We start from the raw sequence: 25,573 nt of genomic DNA, 5'->3' as shown, positions 1-25,573 counted from the left end.
CTGTACTAAGAATTTCTCATTTTGATACACTATTTCACTTTTTCAGTCTCTCTGGAGAATGAAAGGGGTGTGCTAACTCACAATTTAGGCACTTTTCATTACTGCCTGCCTCCTTTTTCCTGTTATTTGATTCCCTTCTAGGAATGCCAGGCTGTTTACAAACCATTAGCAGCTCTCTTGATTGAAAAGGCTCCTGCTTGACCTACCGGTACCTCATGCTGTTCCTACTATTATACAAGTACTTCTTAGTGTGACACCTGATTAGCTACAAATAAACCTTATTGTCTAATCCTGAATTAGACAATGAGGAATTGTGGGCAGGTGGAACCTTCTGAATCCAGCTGCTGTCTTTTCAGATCAAGACCCAGAAAGGGAACATTCCTGCCTCTCATTCACAAAGAGGATGTTCCACCTTGGTTTCATCTTTCTGAAACTTCCATTTCCAGGGCTGACTTTATATTGTTCGCTGGCAGATCTTGTGTGAGAGACAAGTGGGGTAATACAGCAGCATAGGTGTTATACACCTATACAGCAGCATAATACAGAATAGGTGTTTATAGAAAGGATGTTTTCTCAGAGTACATTGTAAATGATTACAAATATAACACCGCGGTGAACTTAGATTTTGTTTTTTCTCTTTCAAATGACTTGTGGGGGTTAAAAACTAAAATTAAAAATAAAAACTGGAACTCTAAACATTTTTGAAACTATTAGCCATAACCATTTCTAGACTACCAGGACTATAAACTATTTGCCATACTCACACATTAAACATAATTTTTATTACCTAATATCTTATATCCAAGAAGGAGGTTATATGTATCATTCAGTGTAATGCTCACAGATTCTTAGTGAAAATATGTAAATCTAGTCCACGGGAAAATGAAAATATATATATATAAATGAAATCTATCTGGTGATCAGTTACTGACAATTTAATCAGCCAAACAAATAAATTATTCCAATTTGCAATTAAAATAACAAAAACACTTAGGTCATTCATTTAATAATGGCTAGTTTCTAGATAAATTATTAATCTGACCAGATTAGGGAAAGTGAGGGAAATTAAAAAGGGTCCAAAAAATCTGATCGTCAGTTGCTCTGCAGTTGGTGGGAAAATACTGTGTAATTCATTTGGTAGCTCAGAAATGAAGATGTAGGGGCAGCCTGGAGCTGTCTGCAAGAAGGAAGGTGAACCCTGGTTTGTAGGTGAAACAGAAGGCTCAGTCTAGAGCAACCGAACAAACCCTGACAATTGGGTCAATTCACTCTTATTTACTAGGCACCAACTATGTTAAATATTGACATGGAGCATGAGAATTAAGGAGTGTAAGTTTGGGGAACCAAAGCTTAAAATTCAACACAGCAGTCATTTATTGCCCTTGAAGAATTTTTGATTTTGCAGTAATGCCTGTCCTAGCTTGGAAGCTGCCAGAATGCAGCATACCAGAAATGGAACGCCTTTTTTTTTTTGCATTATATATGTATTTTTTATCATATAGTATAACATATATACAAAGCAAAGAAATAAAAAAGCAATCGTTTTCAAAGCACTCTTCAACAAGTAGTCACAGGACAGATCTCAAGAGTTTGTCATGGGCTACCATACGATCCTCTCATATTTTTCCTTCTAGCTGCTCCAGAATATAGGAGGCTAGAGGTTTACATTCTTTTTTATCATCACAATTGACTTTTTTCCTTCTTTTTTGTGAACAATATCATATATACAAAAACAGCTATAAATTTCAAAGCACAGCACCACAATTAGATATAGATCATATTTCAGAGTTTGACATGGGTTAAAATTTCACAACTTTAGGTTTTTACTTCTAGCTGCTCTAAAATACTAGAGACTACAAGAGATATCAATTTAACAATTCAGCGTTCATATTTATTTGTTAAGTCCTATCTTCTATGTATAATTCCATCATCACCTCTGATCTTTCCATCCCTCTTTTTGGGGTTGTTGGGCTATAGCAATTCTAAAGTTTTGATATTGGAAGGGTCCGTCACTGATATGGGGTAGGGAGATGGAACTAACTAATGTTCTGCAGAGGCTGGGCTAGGTGTCAGGACTTATTTGGACCAGGGACCCATCTGGAGGTTGTAGGTTTCTGGCAAGTTACTCTAGTGCTTGGAACCCTTACAGAATCTTATAAATTGCCCTAGGTGTGAAACGGTTTTTTAAAAAGGAAATTTATTAACTTGCAATCTTACAGCTCTACGACCATGAAAATGTCCAAATTAAGGCATCGAGGGTAAGATACCTTAACTCCAAAGAAAGGGCAAATGAAGTTCAGGGTTTCTCTCTCAGCTGGAGGGCACATGATGATATCTGCTAACTTTCTCTTCCCACTTTATAAGGCTTCCACAGGGACAGCTTCCTTCTTCATCGCCAAAGGTCTCTGGCTGTGTGGACTCTGTTGGTTCTGTCAGCTCTGAAACTTTTGCAAAATGGTTCCCTCTTAAAGGACTCCAGTAAGCAACCCCGCCTTGACTAGGTGTTGGAAACCATCTAATCAAAAGCCACCATCCACAATTGGGTGGGTCACATCTCCATGGAAACAATAAAACAGATCCCATCCAGTACCATTGAATGAGGATTATAGGACATGACTTTTCTGGAGTAGTTAATAGCTTCAAACCAGCACAATGCCAATTATGCCCCAAAAGAGACTGGTCATTGAAAGTTTACGAGAAACCAAAGGTGTGACACCCTAAACTTGAACAAATCACGAAAGGTTATCATTATAATAGGAAATTCTGAGAGCAAGAAGAGGACTTACTGATAAACTTCACACAGCAAGTAGTCCTAGAGCCAAGTCAAAGGAAGAGTTAGATGAACTACCTATCCTTTTAAAGAAAATTTCAAGATTTGATTAATGGTGTCACTTAAAACCAGTGGTGAACACTCACTAGAAAATCCTATGAAATTGTTATGTATATGGTTACATTCAATATATACAGAGGACTAAATGGCTAGTTGTGCTTTCTTCATTATCTGAATTATTTTTGAACTGACATCCAAATTCTATCTTGATTCATACCTTTAAGGCTTTATATATTTCTGAATGTTTGCTGCCTCAAAGTTGTCAATAGTGAGCATGCACCAGAAGTGTTTAATTGACGCATCTTTTTCAGCATCACCCACACTTTGTTTTAGTCTTTTTCACTTAATATTCAAATATTGTAGATTGTTCTAATTTTTTAAAGAACATAACATTCTCACATATCAAATGATATACAAATGCAATACCAGTGTTTAATTTTTTAATTATTGTATGTATTCAATTACTTAAATATTGGTATATGTTCTAATTTGCAAACTGCTGGAATGCAATATACCAGAAACAGAGTGGCTTTTAAAAATGGGAATTTAATAAATTGCTAGTTTACAGTTCTAAGGCAGTAAAAATGTCCAGATTAAAGCAAGGCTATAGAAATGTCCAATCTAAGGCATTCAGGGAAAGATACCTTGGTTCAAGAAGACCAATGAGGTTTAGGTTTCTCTCTCAACTGGAAAGGCACATGGTGAACATGGCAATGTCTGCCAGCTTTCTCTCCAGGCTTCTTGTTTCATGAAACTCCCCTAGGAGTTTTTTCCTTCTTCATCTGCAAAGGTCTCTGACTCTGTGGGCTCTTGTGGTTCTCGTGGCCTCCCATGGCTCTGTGTTCTTTCTCCAAAATGCTTCATCTTTTAAAGGATTCCAGTAAACTTATCAAGACCCACCTGGAATGGGTGGAGTCACATCTCCCTCTAATCAAAAAGTTAAAACCCACAACTGGGTATGTCACATCTCCATGGAGATAATCTAATCAAAAGATACAACCTACATTGTTGAATAGGGATTATAGGAAATCCTTATTCCCACAAGATTGGATCAGGATTCATACATGGCTTTATTGGGGTATATAAATCCTTTCAAACCAACACACTATGTATGTATGTACATACACACATATTTGCTTAAATAGAGTCCTCATTCATTTTCTATGAAACAACAGAGCTTGTCTATACCTAAGACTCATTATTTCAAGTCATGTTTTTATCACAGAGATACTCTTACAACTAATGTGTGTTATGTCTTCCTGGTAAGCTGAGGCATTAAGTGACCTTACATGTATCTCAGAAGTAATTAATGCAAAAGCCCTTTCTACCATCCACATTTCTTAATTCCTACTTCATTCCATTCAATAACAGTAGGATAAGTGAAGTCACAGTATCCTTATTCATGTTGATAAACTATTCTGGAAGTTAGTAAATATTAACACAAATAATGAATTTAAGAGCACTTACTTTCAAATAATTAAGGCCAACTCTTCACATAGTCCATTATAGATACTAATTTTAAATAAGAAGCCTATTTGCATATTGATCATTATCTATCATCTTCTGAAACTAATAGGGACAAAAGAGCACCATTTGTGTCTCATACAGCTGATAAAGTTTTCCCATTCTAGTCATTAAATCTCATTTTCAGTTTAAAATATGAAATTGTATGCAAGAATCTTAGCAGAGCCCTTCATCAGCTTTTCTCCTACTTTTCCCGTTTTTTAACCACCAGATTCATATCCTACAGATTGTACAGTTTTATGATAATCATAATGCTGAGCTACACTGTGAACATGTCAGCAATTCCATTGCAATATGATGTTCAGTGTATCTGTTTATAAGACACTGAGCTGTATAAAGATTTTTAAAAAGCAACAAAGGGCCAGTTTCCGTATATTTTAAACTCAGATCCTCAGAGCCCTTGGAGTTATAAAACAGTGCATGGAGGCTGTGTCTGGATATCAGGGGTTGGGGAGGTGTGCAGCTTAAGAGTAGTATTATAAAGATAAATAAAAGGAAATCTCATTTAACAGAATTATAATGCCAATCAGTTGTTTAGCACATGCTTGTCCTAAGCTAAGAAACTTAGAGGCCTGGTGAGGACCTTATGAAGCCTGCATATCATTTTTCCAGTTTTCAGAGGGGAAGGCTGGTGTTCGGTGTCGTGTAACTTGCTCCCAGTCTCAGAACCAGTGAGTTTTGAAGCCAGGCCAGGGTTCTCTAACTCTGGAGCCCCTTCTCTCTTCCATGGGATGGACCATTTACAGGAGACTCCGAAACTCAGGAAATGCCTGTGACAATCAAGCCAAGAGAGCTTTCACCCCTGCTCTCCCTGTCTTACCTGTATCCCTCCAGAAGACCCTTTAATAACCCACAGATCACTTCTACAGGGGCCCCTCACCTGCCCGGGTGCATCCCTCAAGAACCAGGAGGCTGAGAAGTGTCAGCAGAGGGTTAAAGGACAAAGCAAGACTCTTGGGTCTAAACGCTGGTGCCACCTTCTTGTTCATTTGATTGTTTTATTTGGACATGGGTTTCCAAGGGTTGGGTTAGCCACATTCTTCAATGCATCATATGAACAAGTCCTTGCTCTTGCCTGAGTATTAGTCATTCGTCCATCCATTCATTCAGCATTCCTGTTTATTTCCATACCTGATTCACATTACCCCATTCCAGTAAGTTTTGTTTGTGTGAGTTCTTAAAAATATTGTATTGTTGTTTTCTTTCTATATATTTAAATTTGCATCTAATATTTTTTGTATCTTTCATTCTGCTCATTACTGCTTAATTTTTTTCATAGACATAATTATGTAGTTTATACAGATATGTGTTATACTAAAGTGATAAAGATAATATACTCATTTTTCAGTAATCTGTAGAGACACCATTTTAATTGCTTCATAAAATGCCATCAGGGCATATGCTAGATAATTATATTCTTAATGTTCTATACTTAGTACTAATGCAATTTGTTCAAGTAACACTTATTATAAATAACTGTCTTAATCAAATATACTTGCTCTCATATGTTATGGTGAGCAACTTAATGTTATCTTTCATTTGAATAGTTCCTTAGAATTTTCCAGGCACTTTCAGAAATATCTTCCAACAACTGATAAGTTAGACAAAGCAGTTATTACCCCCATGTTACTCATAAAGAAGCTGAGACTGCAGAAATTAAAATTTGCATCTGATATCAGCAGAGTTAGGCAATTTAAGGAACCGAAATTAGAACTCAGAGACTTCAGGGCATTTCCTTACTGCAGACAGCATCCAGCCACTTAACCAAGATAGCTTAAAATTAGATTGAGTGTAATTGAAATAAGAATTTCTTTTAATACGTTGAGTGTTTGGGAAACTATTTAAAAAAAAAAAAACAGAACCTGCTGGAGAACAGATGATTTTACCCAAGCTTTCCCAACATCGTTGGAAGTAATAAATGAAATAACATGAAATTGCTTAGTACAGTGGTAACACATAACTTATTTTTAAACAATCATTGAGACTCATTTCTCTAACTCATAATTTAAAATAAGGAATTGATGATAAGGCTTTCTTAAGACAGAAGTATATCAAAACGACAAGTGCCTAGGAAACTTCTTTAAAATAACTGTTGTGAATGAATCATACCTTAGCAGAATAAGTTTTTCTAGTTATTGCTGTTTATCTGAGCACGTCATATCTCAGCCAAGAACTGATGCATTGAGCCTTTTGCAGGGGACCAGGGTCTTCCGTGAGCATTATTACTGACCTTTTCCAGGACTTTTAGGTTTGACCACAGGGACTAGTAGACAAATTAAAAGTAGGGTTTGGGGAGTTCGTCAGCAGTGTCACTTATTCCTACGTAACTTATTTAGGAAGCATATGTACCTCATGTGAGCAGACCCCATGCCACAGATTTCAGTCGCTTCATAAATACCCAAAGAACAGGCTATGGAAGCTGACTGTTCTATCTGACGATATTCATCTTTGATCACTGGATTAAATATTCACGTGGGATGCCATCAAAGCGGAGAATTCACGCCAAAGCTAAGCTACTCTTTGTCTTTAGACGGAAGAGAGGTTTTGTATATATGAATATCAGAGGAATTCTGTAAATAAAAGAATTAATTTATGGTCTGCAAAATGCTAGCTGGTTTAATCCTTACCAAAATTGTCAGCTAGTGATATTCTACTTATAAAAGAGGACGGTGATGACCACAAGGTCACAAGACTTATGGGGGGGGGGGTGCAAAAAAGGATTTCAATGCAGCTCTGTGTCTTCATTAGACCTCTCTAAAGCGCCATTCTCGGCAGTGCTGTCTCTTCGCCTATTTATCTCCCTAAATGAAGATTTGAGCTTCTGAAAATCGCCAAAGGCTGCATATCTCCTCAGAGAATGTGCATTCCTATTCTTACAGAGCCTTTGTTTTCAGACTTAAGAAAACAAGGAAGGAAAAGTCTTTGTGTCTGGATCCTTTCATCCCTCTTGCTATGTGCTTGCCTGTGAACCCATGTCTGATCTGGGACTTCTCAAAGCCAGCTTTGAATATGTTGAATAAAAGACAAAACCGTCTTTCTCCGCTGGCCCGCGCCCACGCCCGCCTTCTCCCCTCTCTTTCTCCGCCGGCCCGCCGCGTGGCGCCCACGCCTGCCTTCTCCCCTCTCTTTCTCCGCCGGCCCGCCGCGTGGCGCCCACGCCTGCCTTCTCCCCTCTCTTTCTCCCCCGGCCCGCCGCGCGGCGCCCACGCCCCGCAGCAGCCGACCCGCCCGCCCTCCTTCTCCCCCCTCCTCCCCCTCCTGCTCCGGGCGCTCTCCAACCACCACGGTGCCCTCTTCCCCCGCCTTCACCGGCTCCTCCGCCACCAGCCTCGACAGCCTTGCCGCCCTCACCTTTCCTCCTCCAGAACAGCTACTGGGGGAGTGGAGATAATACAGAGCAGCTCCCGGAGCCACGAGGGAGATCAAAGGGACGGCGTACCCCATCCTGGAACGGCTGACTATCTGGGAGAACCAGCTCCGGTGAGATCACCAAGGGGCACGGGCTTTCCTGGGTGGGACGGCAAGCAACCGGAGTCCCTCCCTTCCACCTTCCCAGGCCAGCTGGTAGAATTGGACAGGCGGTCCCCTTAGGCCGCGGCGGCTGGTGCCCCCACCACATGAGGCCCCCCGGAACAACTGAGATAGTTGGGTCGGAAATCCCCAGACTGCGGAGAACAGTGACTGGGGGATCCCTTCCAAACACGTGACTCCTCCGTCGGCTGGGAACACTGCACTCTCCCGGGCTGCGACAGCTGGCGCCCTCCCGCCACGCTTGGTACCCCGGGCCGACTAGCTAATTCGGCCGGACGCTCTCCTGTGCTGCAACAGCCGGCGACCCTCCCCGCATTCAGAACCCCAGGCTGGCTGGCATTCATCCAAGACGCTTCGGCTGCCGAACCTCCCCTACGGCGAGAATTTTCCAGAGTTAAAGGACCCACAGCAACTTTCACTGGTGGAACCCATAGACAAACGTGTGCCACGAGCGCCACCTACTGGGCAGGATAAGAAAAACAGAACCCAGAGATTGCACAGAAAAATCTTTCAACCTGTGGGGTCGAAGACCCAGGGAAATCTGACTAAATGCCCAGATGCCAGCAGAAGATAACGGATCACGCTCAGAAAATTGAACATATGGCCCAGTCAAACGAAGAAACAAATAGTTCAAATGAGATACAGGAGCTGAAACAACTAATGCTGAATATACGAACAGAAATGGAAAACCTCTTCAAAAACGAAATCGATAAATTGAGGGAGGACATGAAGAAGACATGGGCTGAACATAAAGAAGAAATAGAAAAACTGAAAAAACAAATCACAGAACTTATGGAAGTGAAAGATAAAGTAGAAAAGATGGAAAAAACAATGGATACCTACAATGACAGATTTAAAGAAACAGAAGATAGAATTAGTGATTTGGAGGATGAAACATCTGAATTCCAAAAAGAAACAGAAACTATCCAGAAAAGAATGGAAAAATTTGAACAAGGTATCAGGGAACTCAAGGACAATGTGAACCGTACAAATATACGTGTTGTGGGTGTCCCAGAAGGAGAAGAGAAGGGAAAAGGAGGAGAAAAACTAATGGAAGAAATTATCACTGAAAATTTCACAACTCTTATGAAAGACCTAAAATTACAGATCCAAGAAGTGCAGCGCACCCCAAAGAGATTAGACACAAATAGGCGTTCCCCAAGACACTTATTAGTTAGAATGTCAGAGGTCAAAGAGAAAGAGAGGATCTTGAAAGCAGCGAGAGAAAAACAATCCATCACATACAAGGGAAACCCAATAAGACTATGTGTAGATTTCTCAGCAGAAACCGTGGAAGCTAGAAGATAGTGGGATGATATATTTAAGTTACTAAAAGAGAAAAACTGCCAGCCAAGACTCCTATATCCAGCAAAATTGTCCTTCAAAAATGAGGGAGAAATTAAAACATTCTCAGACAAAAAGTCACTAAGAGAATTTGTGACCAAGAGACCAGCTCTGCAAGAAATACTAAAGGAAGCACTAGAGTCAGATACAAAAAGACAGAAGAGAGAGACATGGAGAAAAGTGTAGAAAGAAGGAAAGTCAGATATGATATATATAATACAAAAGGCAAAATGGTAGAGGAAAATATTATCCAAACAGTAATAACTCTAAATGTCAATGGACTGAATTCCCCAATTAAAAGACATAGACTGGCAGAATGGATTAAAAAACAGGATCCTTCTATATGCTGTCTACAGGAAACACATCTTAGACCCAAAGATAAATATAGGTTGAAAGTGAAAGGTTGGGAAAAGATATTTCATGCAAATAACAACCAGAAAAGAGCAGGAGTGGCTATACTAATATCCAACAAATTAGACTTCAAATGTAAAACAGTTAAAAGAGACAAAGAAGGACACTATATACTATTAAAAGGAACAATTAAGCAAGAAGACATAACAATCATAAATATTTACGCACCGAACCAGAATGCCCCAAAATACGTGAGGAATACACTGCAAACACTGAAAAGGGAAATAGACACATATACCATAATAGTTGGAGACTTCAATTCACCACTCTCATCAATGGACAGAACATCTAGACAGAGGATCAATAAAGAAATAGAGAATCTGAATATTACTATAAAGGAGCTAGACTTAACAGACATTTATAGGACATTACATCCCACAACAGCAGGATACACCTTTTTTTCAAGTGCTCATGGATCATTCTCAAAGATAGACCATATGCTGGGTCACAAAGCAAGTCTTAACAAATTTAAAAATATTGAAATCATACACAACACTTTCTCGGATCATAAAGGAATGAAGTTGGAAATCAATAATAGGCGGAGTGCCAGAAAATTCATAAATACATGGAGGCTCAACAACACATTCTTAAACAACAAGTGGGTCAAAGAAGAAATTGCAAGAGAAATTAGTAAATACCTAGAGGCAAATGAAAATGAAGACACAACATATCAAAACTTATGGGACGCAGCAAAGGCAGTGCTAAGAGGGAAATTTATTGCCCTAAATGCCTTTATCAGAAAAGAAGAAAAGGCAAAAATGCAGGAATTAACTGTCCACTTGGAAGAACTGGAGAAAGAACAGCAAACTAATCCCAAAGCAAGCAAAAGGAAAGAAATAACAAAGATGAGAGCAGAAATAAATGAAATTGAAAACATGAAAACAATAGAGAAAATCAATAAGACCAGAAGTTGGTTCTATGAGAAAATCAATAAGACTGATGGGCCCTTAGCAAGATTGACAAAAAGAAGAAGAGAGAGGATGCAAATAAATAAGATTAGAAATGAAAGAGGAGACATAACTACTGACCTCACAGAAATAAGGAGGTAATAACAGGATACTATGAACAACTTTACGCTAATAAATACAACAATTTAGAAGAAATGGACGGGTTCCTGGAAAGACATGAACAACCAACTTTGACTCAAGAAGAAATAGACGACCTCAACAAACCAATCACAAGTAAAGAGATTGAATTAGTTATTCAAAAGCCCCCTAAAAAGAAAAGTCCAGGACCAGACGGCTTCACATGTGAATTCTATCAAACATTCCAGAAAGAATTAGTACCTACTCTCCTCAAACTCTTCAACATAATCGAAGTGGAGGGAAAACTACCTAATTCATTCTATGAAGCCAACATCACCCTCATACCAAAACCAGGCAAAGATATTACAAAAAAAGAAAACTACAGACCAATCTCTCTAATGAATACAGATGCAAAAATCTTCAATAAAATTCTAGCAAATCGTATCCAACAACACATTAAAAGAATTATACATCATGACCAAGTAGGATTCATCCCAGGTATGCAAGGATGGTTCAACATAAGAAAATCAATTAATGTAATACACCATATCAACAAATCAAAGCAGAAAAATCACATGATCATCTCAATTGATGCAGAGAAGGCATTTGACAAGATTCAACATCCTTTCCTGCTGAAAACACTTCAAAAGATAGGAATACAAGAGAACTTCCTTAAAATGATAGAGGGAATATATGAAAAACCCACAGCTAATATCATCCTCAATGGGGAAAAATTGAAAACTTTCCCCCTAAGATCAGGAACAAGACAAGGATGTCCACTATCACCACTATTATTCAACATTGTGTTGGAAGTTCTAGCCAGAGCAATTAGGCAAGAAAAAGAAATACAAGGCATCAAAATTGGAAAGGAAGAAGTAAAACTATCACTGTTTGCAGACGATATGATACTATATGTAGAAAACCCAGAAAAATCCACAACAAAACTACTAGAGCTAATAAATGAGTACAGCAAAGTAGCAGGCTACAAGATCAACATTCAAAAATCTGTAGCTTTTCTATACACTACTAATGAACAAGCTGAGGGGGAAATCAAGAAACGAATCCCATTTACAATCGCAACTAAAAGAATAAAATACCTAGGAATAAATCTAACCAAAGAGACAAAAAACCTATATAAAGAAAACTACAAAAAACTGTTAAAAGAAATCACAGAAGACCTAAATAGATGGAAGGGCATACCGTGTTCATGGATTGGAAGACTAAATATAGTTAAGATGTCAATCCTACCTAAATTGATTTACAGATTCAATGCAATACCAATCAAAATCCCAACAACTTATTTTTCAGAAATAGAAAAACCAATAAGCAAATTTATCTGGAAGGGCAGGGTGCCCCGAATTGCTAAAAACATCTTGAGGAAAAAAACGAAGCTGGAGGTCTCGCGCTGCCTGACTTTAAGGCATATTATGAAGCCACAGTGGTCAAAACAGCATGGTATTGGCATAAAGATAGATATATCGACCAATGGAATCAAATAGAGTGCTCAGATATAGACCCTCTCATTTATGGACATTTGATCTTTGATAAGGCAGTCAAGCCAACTCACCTGGGACAGAACAGTCTCTTCAATAAATGGTGCCTAGAGAACTGGATATCCATATGCAAAAGAATGAAAGAAGACCCATGTCTCACACCCTATACAAAAGTTAACTCAAAATGGATCAAAGATCTAAACATTAGGTCTAAGACCATAAAACAGTTAGAGGAAAATGTTGGGAGATATCTTATGGATCTTACAACTGGAGGTGGTTTTATGGACCTTAAACCTAAAGCAAGAACACTGAAGAAGGAAATAAATAAATGGGAGCTCCTCAAAATTAAACACTTTTGTGCATCAAAGAACTTCATCAAGAAAGTAGAAAGACAGCCTACACAATGGGAGACAATATTTGGAAACGACATATCAGATAAAGGTCTAGTATCCAGAATTTATAAAGAGATTGTTCAACTCAACAACAAAAAGACAGCCAACCCAGTTACAAAATGGGAAAAAGACTTGAACAGACACCTACCAGAAGAGGAAATACGGATGGCCAAGAGGCACATGAAGAGATGCTCAATGTCCCTGGCTATTAGAGAAATGCAAATCAAAACCACAATGAGATATCATCTCACACCCACCAGAATGGCCATTATCAACAAAACAGAAAATGACAAGTGCTGGAGAGGATGCGGAGAAAGAGGCACACTTATCCACTGTTGGTGGGAATGTCAAAGGGTGCAACCACTGTGGAAGGCAGTTTGGCGGTTCCTCAAAAAGCTGAATATAGACTTGCCATACGACCCAGCAATACCATTGCTAGGTATCTACTCAAAGGACTTAAGGGCAATGACACAAACGGACATTTGCACACCAATGTTTATAGCAGCGTTATTTACAATTGCAAAGAGATGGAAACAGCCAAAATCTCCATCAACAGAAGAGTGGCTAAACAAACTGTGGTATATACATACGATGGAATATTATGCAGCTTTAAGACAAGATAAACTTATGAAGCATGTAATAACATGGATGGACCTAGAGAATATTATGCTGAGTGAATCCAGCCAAAAACTAAAGGACAAATACTGTATGGTCCCACTGATGTGAACGGACATTCGAGAATAAACTTGAAATATGTCATTGGTAACAGAGTTCAGCAGGAGTTAGAAACAGGGTAAGACAATGGGTAATTGAAGCTGAAGGGATACAGAGTGTGCAACAGGACTAGATACAAAAACTCAAAAATGGACAGCACAATAATACCTAATTGTAAAGTAATCATGTTAAAATACTGAATGAAGCTGAAAAAAAAAAAAAAAGACAAAACCATATATTTTTCAATCACATGAAATAGAAAGTCATTTCAATAAGAAGCTCTAAATTTTATGTCAGTGAAATGCTATAGTACCTCCTTCTGCAAAATTCATTTCTTAATTTCTGAATCTTTAAAACGCAGTGGATCATTGGGTTGCCATCCTTAGGAACTGGTTATAGTTCTGTATACGAATAATGTGATTCCTTAAAATTCAAATGAATTATTATGTTCATATATACACACAAATATTTGAATGTATTTCTGATCACATATAACAAGTCTTTGTTTTCTATTCAGATCTCCGAAATTGTAAAGAATGTATTCTTTATTTGCCCTGTTCATAAGTGATTAGATTGCAACTGTTTAAAATGTCTTCGATATGAATTGACCTATTTAATTCCATTAAACAAAAATAGACATTTAAGAAATTGCCCTATGATGTTATACTCACATCAATGAGAATTATATATTCCAGAGTTTATACTTTAAATAAACTTGAGAAAGCAATAACATTGTTATGCAAATCTACAAACCAACTTTGTTTCAGGATGCTAACTCTGAAAGATTTCGATTGTATTGGCTATACTTACGTTTTTTAAAAAAATTGTCAGCAACACACAAAGTTGGTTTCAATTCTCCAACTGAACTTTGATGCCAGGCTCAATATGCCCACAGGAGCCAACACCCTACCTTTTTGGTTGAATATCTTGGATATTGAACTGGGTTGGAATCTAAATAATGGGGCTCAGCGTCTGAACTGAGCTGTCCGTGAGACCCGCTCTGCCAGCTGTACCAACAATTACTGAAAAACCCCAGCCTCTGGGGCCTCTGCTCAGCAAGGGCACCCCTCGGGGCACACAGCAGGAGGATGGCTTTTAAGGCATCATCGCCCATCACTCCAGTCTTCAGAGGTAGTTTTATAGATGAGCAAACGGCAATTCGCAACAGATGGCAGCAGTTTAAGCCCGCATGCTGCGAAGTGGAAGAGATCGGGTGTGGTTTGTTTACCTGTGTCCGACTCGGGTGTCCAGGTAAAGACTGTGGATGGACAGTCTTAACTCCCAATAGGGATATGGAAGGAGTGTCAATGCTCTACATAAAGTAGACCTAGCAAGTGTTAATTCTTGAAAAACGATGCTGATGTAGGTAAAGACAGCACAGTACAATCATTTTAGTAAAATGACTAAGTGTCTCAGAGTTGATATTCACTAGCAATAAGGGAGCATTCCAAATCTAACAGCTGTTGACTGCATTCACTAAAGCCGTGTCTAAATTCTTACTTCTAGCTGTGTATACCAATGGAGACTCACCAGGGGTCTGGGCAAATGCAGACTGATCATTTACTCCATGTGTTTTGTTATTATGCCTGGCACTCTGTTTAGAAAAGCAAAATAACTGGCAGGCATCATTCTCGGTGGAACTGAGAGCAGTTTGGTTGCTCTCTTTCTCACACCTGGCCTGCTCTGTGCATCCCTGTTAAGCAAATGTGTCAGGCAGCTGCAACAATGTATCAGCAAGTGTCAATGCTTTTCACTCCCAGATTGGGGATGTCATGGAATAAAGGTGTCTCTCCTCTCTGCCTTTGGCTTTTTCCTAATTGCAGCTTTAATTGTAGGACCCATTTGTAAAAGGCTGATCCAATTCTTTAGCCACTAAAAGTCTGTTGCCCCAGGAACCGCCTCACCCCAAACCCAAGCATATTCTTTTCATGTAAAATCCACCAACTACTTTTTTAAAACTCTGGTAAAAGGAGTTTTGCAAAGTTGAAAAGTAATACTACAGGAAAGCTGCATGAGGAAGAGTCTCTAAGTGTTTGGGTTAACTTTTCAAAGTCTTTCCTTCTCTATGAATAGGCATTTGCATAGTTTTGCCTGATTTACTGACCTATTTATACAACTGTATAATGAAAGCCCTGAGGACCCCTCAGAGCCAAAAACAAGGAAACAAAAAGTGCCCTGCTTCTTCTTTGAATTCCTTCTTGAGTTTCCTCTTGAAATCTTTTGAAATTAAAATCCATACCGTGTAGATCAGAATGCCTGGTAAAGGATGGCATGGTCCATATTTTAAAATTTCAACTACTGTGTGAGACCAAAGGGAGAGATGTTTAATTGGTGTAAAATTTATATTTTGGGTGGCACATTACCTAATTTAACTTGTGTGGTCAGTTTAGTTGAACACCATAAGTATATGGAATCTTGAGTAAGGCGTGAAACCATGTTGGTTTGTCCAGGTTGGTGTGATACCCTGATGTACCCCAGAGTGATTTGGGCAGTGAATAAAGAAGTATTTGTAAAATCCCCTCGGAGGACTGGGGAGAAAGGAGGAAATATTCAACTTCCCCATTTGGAGAATTCCTGATATTCTTGCAAGCAGTGGGGACAACAAAATCAATAGGTTGAGCCCTCAATTTTGGGGCTCATCTCTGTGAAACTTATTCCTGCAAAGGAGAAGCTAAGCCTACTTATTATGCCTAAGAGTCACCCCTAGATAACCTCTTTTGTTGCTCAGATGTGGCCTCTCTTTCTAAGCCACCTTGGCAGGTGAACTCACTGCCCTCTGCCTTTGTGGGACATGACTTCTGGGAGTGTAAATGTCCCTGGCAATGTGGGACAGAAATCCCAGGATGAGCCAGGATCTGGAGCTGTTCTAGTTTGCTAGCTGCCTGAATGCAATATACCAGAAACAGAATGGTTTTTAAAATTGGGAATTCAATAAGTTGCTACTTTACAGTCCTAAGGCCAAGAAAATGTCCCAATTAAAACAAGTCTATAGAAATGTTCCATCTCAGGCATCCAGGGAAAGATACGTTGGTTCAAGAAGGCCAATGAAGTTCAGAGTTTCTCTCTCAAGTGAGAAGGCACATGGCGAACACAGTCAGAGTTTCTCTCTCATCTAGAAAGGCATGTGGTAAACATGGTCAGGGTTCCTCTCTCATCTGGAAGGGCACTTGGTGAACATGGCATCCTCTACTATCTTCTTCTCCTGGCTTCTTGTTTCATGAAGCTCCCCAGGGAGCATTTTCCTTCTTCATCTCCAAAGATCGCTGGCTAGTGGACTCTGCCTCTTGTGGCTATTTTCTTCTACTCTGCTCTCTCTGAATCTCATTCTCCAAAATGTTTCCTCTTTTATAGGACTTCAGAAACTAATCAAGACCCACCCAAATGGGTGGAGACACACCTCTACCTAATCCAGTTTTTAACAACCACTCCTGATTAAATCACATCTCCAGGGAGATGATCTAATTACAGTTTCGAGCATACAGTACTGAATAGGGATTAGAAGAAGCAGCTGCCTTTACAAAATGGAATTAGGATTAAAACATGGCATTTCTAGGGTACATACATCATCTCAAACCAGCACAGGAGCCTTCTTGACCAAAAGGGGGAAAATAGAAATGAGAAAAAATAAAGTTTCAGTGGTTGAGAGATTTCACACAAAGTCGAGAGGTTATCATGGAAGTTATTCTTATGCATTATATAGATATCCCTTTCAGTTTATGGTGTATTAGAGTGGATGGAGGGAAGTACCTGAAGCTGTTGAACTGTGTTCCAGCAGCCTTGATTCTTGAAGATGAATATATAAAGATATAGCTTTTACAGTGTGAGGGTAAGATTGTGAAAACCTTGTGTCTGATGCTCCTTTCATCCAAGGTATGGAAAGATGAGTAAAATATAAGGATAAAAATGAATATCAGGGAGAGATAATGGGGTAAAATAAATTGGGTAGATGGAAATACTAGTGGTCAATGAGATGGAAGAGTAAGGCTTATAAGATGTATGAGATTTTTTTTTTATTTCTTTTTCCGGAGTGATTCAAGTGTTCTAAAAATGATTGTGGTGGTGAATTCACAGCTATGAGATGACATTGTGAGCCACTGATTGTACACCATGTTGGATTGTATGTGTATGAAGATTTCTCAATAAAAATGTTAAAAAAAAAATCCCTACCCTGGTGGACACCCAGATGGCCAATCAAGCCTCCAGTTAATCATGTTTGACCCAAACAAAATAAAGGTTGCCCAACTAAACCAATGCTGTCAGATGGACAGACCCTCATCCCATCAGTAGGACTCTAGTTATGTTCCTTTATATGTTTACAGAAATTGCTTGCCATCCCTAGAAGCTCATAGCTGCTTCTGTTGTTTTGCAAGTGATCTGAGTCCTTGCTGCAGGAAAACTTTTGGTGCCCAGAATTAAATATTGTAATCTGCAAACTTGACCCTGATTTGTCCTTTGACACCAGCTACTGGGAAACAACCTAAAATATATGTACAAGAGCATCAGCCCTTCCCTTATTTCCACACATGCTGTATTTGATATTTTAAAAAAACCTGGAAACAGAAACAAAAATAAAACAGCTTGCTTTCTCTCACTCTGTTGCTAGTGACACAAAGAGAGGCTAGACCATGAAAAAGCACGTCCCTTTGTCCTGGAGCAGATGATGGTGGGTTGTTTCTCTTGGAAATGTCAATTATTAGATGTGGTAGGTGGAATCATGTACCTCAAAGAAAGACGTGCTCTTAACCTTAATCCCTGTTCCTGTGGGTGTGAACTCATGTGTAATCATGACCTCTTGAAGATGCTATTTTTAGATACGGTGGCCCGACTACATGAAGATGGATCTTAATCCAGATTACTGGAGACCTTAAAAAGAGAAGAACCTGGAAGCCAGAAGTCAGGGAAGCCTACACAGGAAGAAGGCACAAGTCCGAGGGAATTGGAAGAGCCCCGGAAAGAAGAGGATGTCACCGCAAGACAAGGAGGCAGGGACAGAAGCCAAGAAAACCAAGGGATTGCCGCCATCAGCACCAGAATCCTGGAGACTCCACAAGAAAGCCAGCCTTGTCAATATCTTACTTTTGGATTCTTCTAGCCTTAAAATTTTAAATCAATAAATATGTGTTCTTTAAACCAAAATATTGTGTGGTATCTGTTATACCAGCTCTGGCAAATCAAGACGTCATTAGAACATTGCACGAGTCTGCACCAGACTGGTTTCCGCTGTGAAGTGGGTTCAGCCTGAAAACATGGAATAACACTGGGGCTGAAATAGGAAGGTCTGGAATGTGATCCTGCCGATACTGTATGTTAACCATCCTACCTTCAGAAGTCTTTTCTGCTCCCCAGACCTAGTTTTTGCATTTACAAATTAAGGGTGTGGCAGTAGAATAATACCTCAATCCCTTTTAGTGCTTTAATTTTAGAGCCTTGGGTTTTTATCTTTGATCCTTTACAAATTACAGCTTTATTATCCTGAAATTTATTTAAACTAGTACTTTATTATTATGGATCATGTGCATACATGTGGGTATCTTGGCTGCTTGGAGATAAGGGGAGGTATTTGTGGGATGAACATTTTAGAAAAGCAAGCTTATTGCAGGTAACATGTTTATAGGCATTTTATGGTGCTGCTGAAATGTAAACTATATTGGACATAAGTCAACTTAGACCGTTGTGACTCATGCAGAGGCTGAGAGGTTGTCACAGCCCATCGAACATTAGCAGAGTTTCTCGTAAGAAGGCAGCCTTTTGTCTCCAGACAAAACAGACCGGTCATTGTTCGATGACACCAGAGGTGCAGCCTGAAGATGATATTCTGTAAACACTTTGATCTCCTTCTCCATTCTCCCCAGGGCTTTCCAGGAAACACCAATGCGGAAAGCGTGGTGCTCTACAGGCTCCAGCCCCCGGTGGAAGCGGGGTTCCTGAACCTCCTCCCTGCAGCCTGGAGCCTGAAGGCAGGATCGGATGTGGGTGGAGGTGTATGGATGCACCTATAGTAAGTGCTGCTCATCCCCCGATGTCAGCTGCTCAGCATGCATCCGTCCTTTCCATGCTGGAGCAGGAGGGCTGGGTTTGAGGGAAAGCTTCGTGTCCCCCTGTGACAGCGTAGACTTTGCTTGTTGTTTTTTATAACTGAATGCAACGGAGGACTTGAAATGAGCCTCATTGGTCTTTGGAGTCTTGGAGTTTAGCAGAGTACTTGCCACATAGTAGGCAATGAATAAAACTCATGAAATTCAAACTAACCACAGATAATGCTGTATTTTCTGAAACCGAGATAACAATCAGTATGGGAATACAGTATTTTCTCATACATCACACATGGCCCATGACAGCTCTTTTCTCTCTCCACTTTTCTCTGCTTTCATCACCATGAAACGTTCGAGTAGTATAGTGTAGCTTCATTTGATCTCCTCTTGGTAGGATATGTTTATGTATTGTCAGTCTCTTTTCTCATGTATTAGGTTTGGAAAAAGTACAAAGTGTGGAATTGATATGATTATAAGCACAAAATAAAAGCAGGCAGTGAAGTTATACGGCAGGATCCAGTTACGCAGCTGTCATTTGATGACACAGAATAGAGTTGTGTAATTTTTTTCATATTATCTCTTAACAAAATGTTTATAATTATTATCAAAGTAGAATATCATATAAAATATACCTGTAGAGAACTGAAGAAAAACCCACAGCAGAGACTGGATGGGAATGTCTTCTGTGGCTCGGGTTTGGATTTTTCTATCTTCATTTACAAATGGTCACCCCCATTCTTTACCTAATCAAAGCTTTGACAATGTAGGATATTAACTTTCTAAAGCATAATAATAACATCTATCATCCATGCAGTATTTAATGTCTCAGATACTCTTCTTTTCGTTAGTTTCCCAAGACTACCTCTGTTTTCCAGTGTCCACATTCCTGTGAGGTATTTAATATAATGATGCTGCTTTAGCCTCAACCTTTGCTCTTCCTTCCAGTGGTCATTTCTTTCCCTCATTGGATCCTCTTGGGTGTGTCAACGCAGACACTGCTGCAGTGGCTAAGACCCCTGATATTTAGAGATAGTTACTCTTTTATGAAGTTAGCCCCTCTTTCTCCTATTACTCTGGAAAACAGCTCCAGGTTTAAAGACACCAAAGTAGGACATTCTCCTTGATTGGGATTTACCATTAGCTTGCTGTTCCTGCATGAGGAGAGACTACTCCAGCTCCTTCAGTTTCGGGTTGGCACCAGGAAGATTTGTTGTGTGCTTGATTCAGAAGGACCAGTTGACTTCGCATCTCTCATGGGACCTGCTGGCACCCCTAACTTCAGCAAGCATGAGCTGTTGGTCACAAGGGGCTTCTGACACATGCAAAAAAACAAAAACAAAAATAAAACTAGACAGATGATATATCAGCACAGATGCAAAGTATATTCTCTATAAGGACAGGATCTCTATATTGTCACTATTTTCCTTAGAAGAAAAATTGTTCAAATATAGTAATTTAAATTTTCATGATCTCGGGTGGTTTGTGTTAATGACGGTTATTAGTATTAGTGTTTTCATATAAATACACTAGTTATACTATATTCTAGAACTTTGGTTATCATGACAGAGAATGTCTCTTAGATTTCAGGTCTCTTTCCAGTTCCATTTTATCTACTTTCCTGCACTCCATTTCTGATAATACTCATAATTCCTTTAAATGTGATGCATTGTCATGGATTCCTGGCTTGGCTTATGCATGTTATCTACCTCAAAGCCCCTTCTTCCACTTCTAGCCTAGGATTGGGGGAAGGAGGCCCCCAGAGTCCTGGCCTACCTGCACCTCAAGGCCAAGGGTAGAGCTGACCACCAGGACATTCTAGAACCTCTGTATTCTCTTAGTTTTCTTTCCATCTCCCTAAGCATTGCCATTCCCAGTAGATCTTGTTCTAGGCCTTTTATACAACCCCCAGGCTCTCTCTAAGCATTCTACGCATGAGTTTTCACTAGCATTTGTACATCAGACAATGTCTTCCAAATCTGTATCTTCAACCCAAGTCCAAGGAACCCTGACCACTCATACTCACCTCCACAGGGCACCTCTAACTCACTTGTCCCATGAGTACTTAAACCACAATTGTCTAACATGGAATTCTCTTTTCTTCTAAATTTTTTTTCTCATTTTCCTTTGCCTGTTATTTCGTAAAATGACACCAACAGCCACCTTTTGATCTGTATCTGAGTCTACCTTCTAAATACAGCTTGAATCTGCCCATTTCTCTCTTTCAGGTTATCCAGTGTATCCTTCCTTACTTGACTTAAGCAGCAGCCCTTAAATAAGCTATCTGTCTCCAGTATTTGCCTCTGTAGTCTTTATTCTACATTATAGTCAAAATGATTGTGGGAAAAAATGCAAATTTGATTCCCCAAACATGCTTGAAGTCACACCTAAGGTGCTATAAAAGCTTCTAATAACCCCCAGACAAAAATATGAATTCCTTAAGCTCTAATGATGTGTCTATATCATCAACCACATCTTTCAAGGAGAACAAAAATGGAAATACCCAGTTATTTATTCCAGAAACCTATGTGCCCTCAACTCATCTGTCTCCTTTGCCCAGCTTGCTCAGTGAATTACCAATATCTGTATACTCTTGCTCAAAAACATACCTTGCATGATTTTGGTGTCCTTTAACTCTACTTACCAACTTGACCAATCTTGGTGTGATGGTTAAGTTCATGTGTCAACTTGATCAGATCATGGTGCCCAGTTGCTTCATTAAGCAGACACTGCCTGATTGTCACTGTGAGGGTATTTCACAGATTTAAATCAGCAGTCAGTTGCTTGCATCTATAGCTGATTACATCTACAATCAATAAGGGAGATTGCCTTCAGCAATGAAAAAGTCTCATCCAATCAGTTGAAGGCCTTAAAGGGAGAACTGATGATGTTGGCAGTCAGAAAGAGACAGAAATTTCTATCAGCAAGCTCTCCTGGGAAATCCATCCAAACCTTCATTGGAGTTCCCAATTTGCTGCCTGCGCTATGGAATTTGGACTTGTTCATACCCCTGGCCAGCCAGTTGAGCCAATTCGTATAACGGATCTCTTAATATTTACACATTTATCTTTCAATCCTGACAGCTCTGTTTCCCTGGAGAACCCTACCTAATACACCTCCTCTCATCTGGATTACTGAAATTGCTTTCCAATTTTAGGTCTCCCTGTTTCTACTCAGAGCTGACTATGTTATATTCTCCATACTGCAGCTCAAGTAACTTTTTAAAAATGCAGATCTGATACAATAACGTCCCTATTTAAAACCTTCAAGGCTTTCCATTGCTCCTAATATAACATCCAAACTCCTACAGAAAACAGGAGTGGCCTTGGCCTTGAATAGGTCTCCAAGCTCACCTCCCACAGCTCTCCTCAGCACCTCCTGCTCCCTTTCCGCTGTTTTTTTTGCACCAAGTTTTTAACAGACTCAAAATCTTTATGCCTATATTTCCCCCTACTTGCAATGCCCCTTCCCCATTTCTTTTCACCTTGCTATCTACTTCTCACTCTTTGGGTCTCACCTTAAATAGGCCTTAGGCTCTTAGTTTTAATGTGTTTCCTCGTTGTAACTCTTAATGGAAGTTAACAGTTGGTCTCCATGGGCTCTAGCCACCCCTGGTGAGCATATCTATATCTGATAGAAAAGGCCCCGTTTCTTTCCTCCTTATGAGATCACAAGGTGAGGTTTGTTTATCCCTGCAGCACCAGCACGCATCCATAATCAGGAACATTTGCACATACACCTACTTGTTGTTGAATGAATGAATGAATGAGTAATTCAGATAAAAATTTGATAGAAGATAATGAAATTGAACAATTAATGAATCCAAATCTCACATATTTATTTCATGTGTATATTAGCAATTCACATAAAGCAGGTATCTTGGAGATTGTTACTGTAAATTGGGTTATTGGAAAAATAATACTAACTCCAGTCATAACAAATATAATATAGTACAGTTATCTTTCCATACTTCCATTTGATATTCTCAGCACATCTTTGTGTGGTCTGAAAGGCAGTTATTGATACCTGTTCTAGTTTGTCAGCTGCCAGAATGCAAAATACCAGAAGCGTACTGGCTTTTAAAAAGGGGAATTTAATAAGTTGCTAGTTTATAGTTCTAAGGCTGAAAAAATGTCTCAGTTAAAACAAGTCTATAGAAATGTCCAATCTAAGGCATCCAGGAAAGATACCTTGGTTCAAGAAGGCTGATGATGTTCAGTGTTTTTCTCTCATGGTGAACATGGCAGTATCTGCTAGCTTTCTCTCCAGGCATCTCATTTCATGAAGCTCCCCGGGAGGTGTTTTCCTTCTTCATCTCCAAAAGTCGCTGGCTGGTGGACTCTCGACTTCATGGTTCTGCAGCATTTTGAAGCTTTCTCCTGACTACTTCTCTATACGATTCCAGTAAACTAATCAAGACCCACATAAAATGGGTGGAGACATGTCTCCATTTAATCAAGTTTAATACCCACAATTGACTGAGTCACATCTCTGTGGAGAAAACCTAATCAAGTTTCCAACCTATAGTACTGAATAAGGATTAGAAGAAACCACTGCTCCCACAAGATTGATTAGGATTGAAACACGGCTTTTCTAGGGTACATAAATCCTTTCAAGCTGGCACAATACCCAAGTACTTCCAAATATTCTCAAATGAGCCATTTGAGCACCCACATTGAGGTCATGTCTACAGATTAGCATAAGCAACAGTGGAATACTCGGATCCTCCATGTCCTTGATGGAAAATAACTACACAAGTTCCATAAATGAGCATTTACATTGATGCTTAATTGGCAGCAATCTTATTTGCTACTTTAAGAGAGATGATATCCAAGTCACTTTTTCCTTATGTTTCAGCATTCAGGTTTTGGTTTTTCACACTCCTCTACTTTCTTGGGCCAAATTCAAATGCTTTCAACTTCCAATTATTTAAATTGCTCTTTAATTGTTATTTATGCATGGAAATAGGGCCATCTTTTTCCTGTTGATTTCTTAAATGATTAGTATCCTTACCATCTCTCTAAACCCCAACCTAGTGATTCAGATTTCAAGTGCCTATTCCACACCATGCTAGGGCTCAAATTATTTTCACTAATATAATTCTTTTCATTTAATATAGAACTTTAGCATTGCCTTTGTTTGTCACAAATTTCTGTTAAATTGGTAGTGGGCTTCTATTTATTCATGAATTACTGACAGTAATTCATGAATAAAAAAATAGAGAACAGTTAGTGTTTGAGCATGACTTCATAAATCACCAAGAAGAGATTGGTTGTGTTTTTCCTTGAATGGAGGATCCAGTTTGTGTTGTTTGGGTGTGTGTTTTTTGGGGGGGTGAGTGTGTGGTTCTGAGAGGGGAGGAGGCTTTTTTAATTTTTAACTTTGAGCCCAGATAATTAATAAAATACTGAAGGGTCTTTCTTTTGAATAATTCTTTTATCATGTCCCAAATTTAAATCATTTTTTATTTCTCAGTGTTCCTTCACCATTCATCCAATTTACTGTTAGATTTTCTTATAACTTATAATCTTACCAATGGTGTATATGCTGTTCAGACCCCGTCTTATTTAGTTATGTTATTGTCAATCAGTCATTTCTTTATTGGCCATTCTAGTCACATCTGCTATTAGGTCAAACCATATATTGCCAGTTTTGTAGGTCAAGGGCGGTGGAACATTAGCAAATTCATGTGGCTTGACCTTGAGCTATATTCTCATCTAAAGGAACAACAGAAGGCAAGGAAAAGTTTTCAAGAAAAGAAAATAAATGGTAACTGGAAAAAAAGAAGAAAATTTTATTTTCTTCCTTCTCAAATTCTACTTGCCTCAGTTAAACTATGGGACATCTCAGATTTTCTTAACTCATTAGATCGTCCATGTTTTTATTGTCTTGTTTGTGTTTCTCCTTTCTACAGCTCCCCTATATTTAATTTCTTACATCCAATTTTGCAAGCTTACATTGTGTTCTTTTTCATGGCTTGCATCAACTCCATGCCTCTGTGAACCACTCTCTTGCCATGCCATATTGTGAGTGAAGTATGCATCACTGCCCATGCCTTTTGAGTTTTCCTTGTGACAGGCTCCGCCCAATGACAGGAAGAACCGTCGTTGTTCCAATTCCAAGGTTTGCCTTAAGAGGCTCTGCTTGCTCCTATTTGCATTATCCATGCCTGTCATTGCTGTGAGAGCAACAGACATGCCCGAACTAGCTAATAATCCTAGCAAGATGAGAAGTCACATGCTTTACATATTTTGAGGCTGTTTTATTAGCTGCATACAGA

General features: G+C 39.2%; 1 pseudogene; it reads left to right on the top strand.

The window, feature by feature from the left end:
* LOC143655444 (contactin-associated protein-like 3) overlaps window positions 1–25,573 on the top strand; it is a 231,340-nt pseudogene that overhangs the window by 112,983 nt on the left and 92,784 nt on the right.

The sequence above is a fragment of the Tamandua tetradactyla genome, chromosome 2 (assembly GCF_023851605.1).
Source record: "Tamandua tetradactyla isolate mTamTet1 chromosome 2, mTamTet1.pri, whole genome shotgun sequence".
Lineage (NCBI taxonomy): Eukaryota > Metazoa > Chordata > Mammalia > Pilosa > Myrmecophagidae > Tamandua > Tamandua tetradactyla.
The sequence above is the reverse complement of the archived record's forward strand: the minus strand, read 5'-3'. Positions and strand labels throughout refer to the sequence as shown.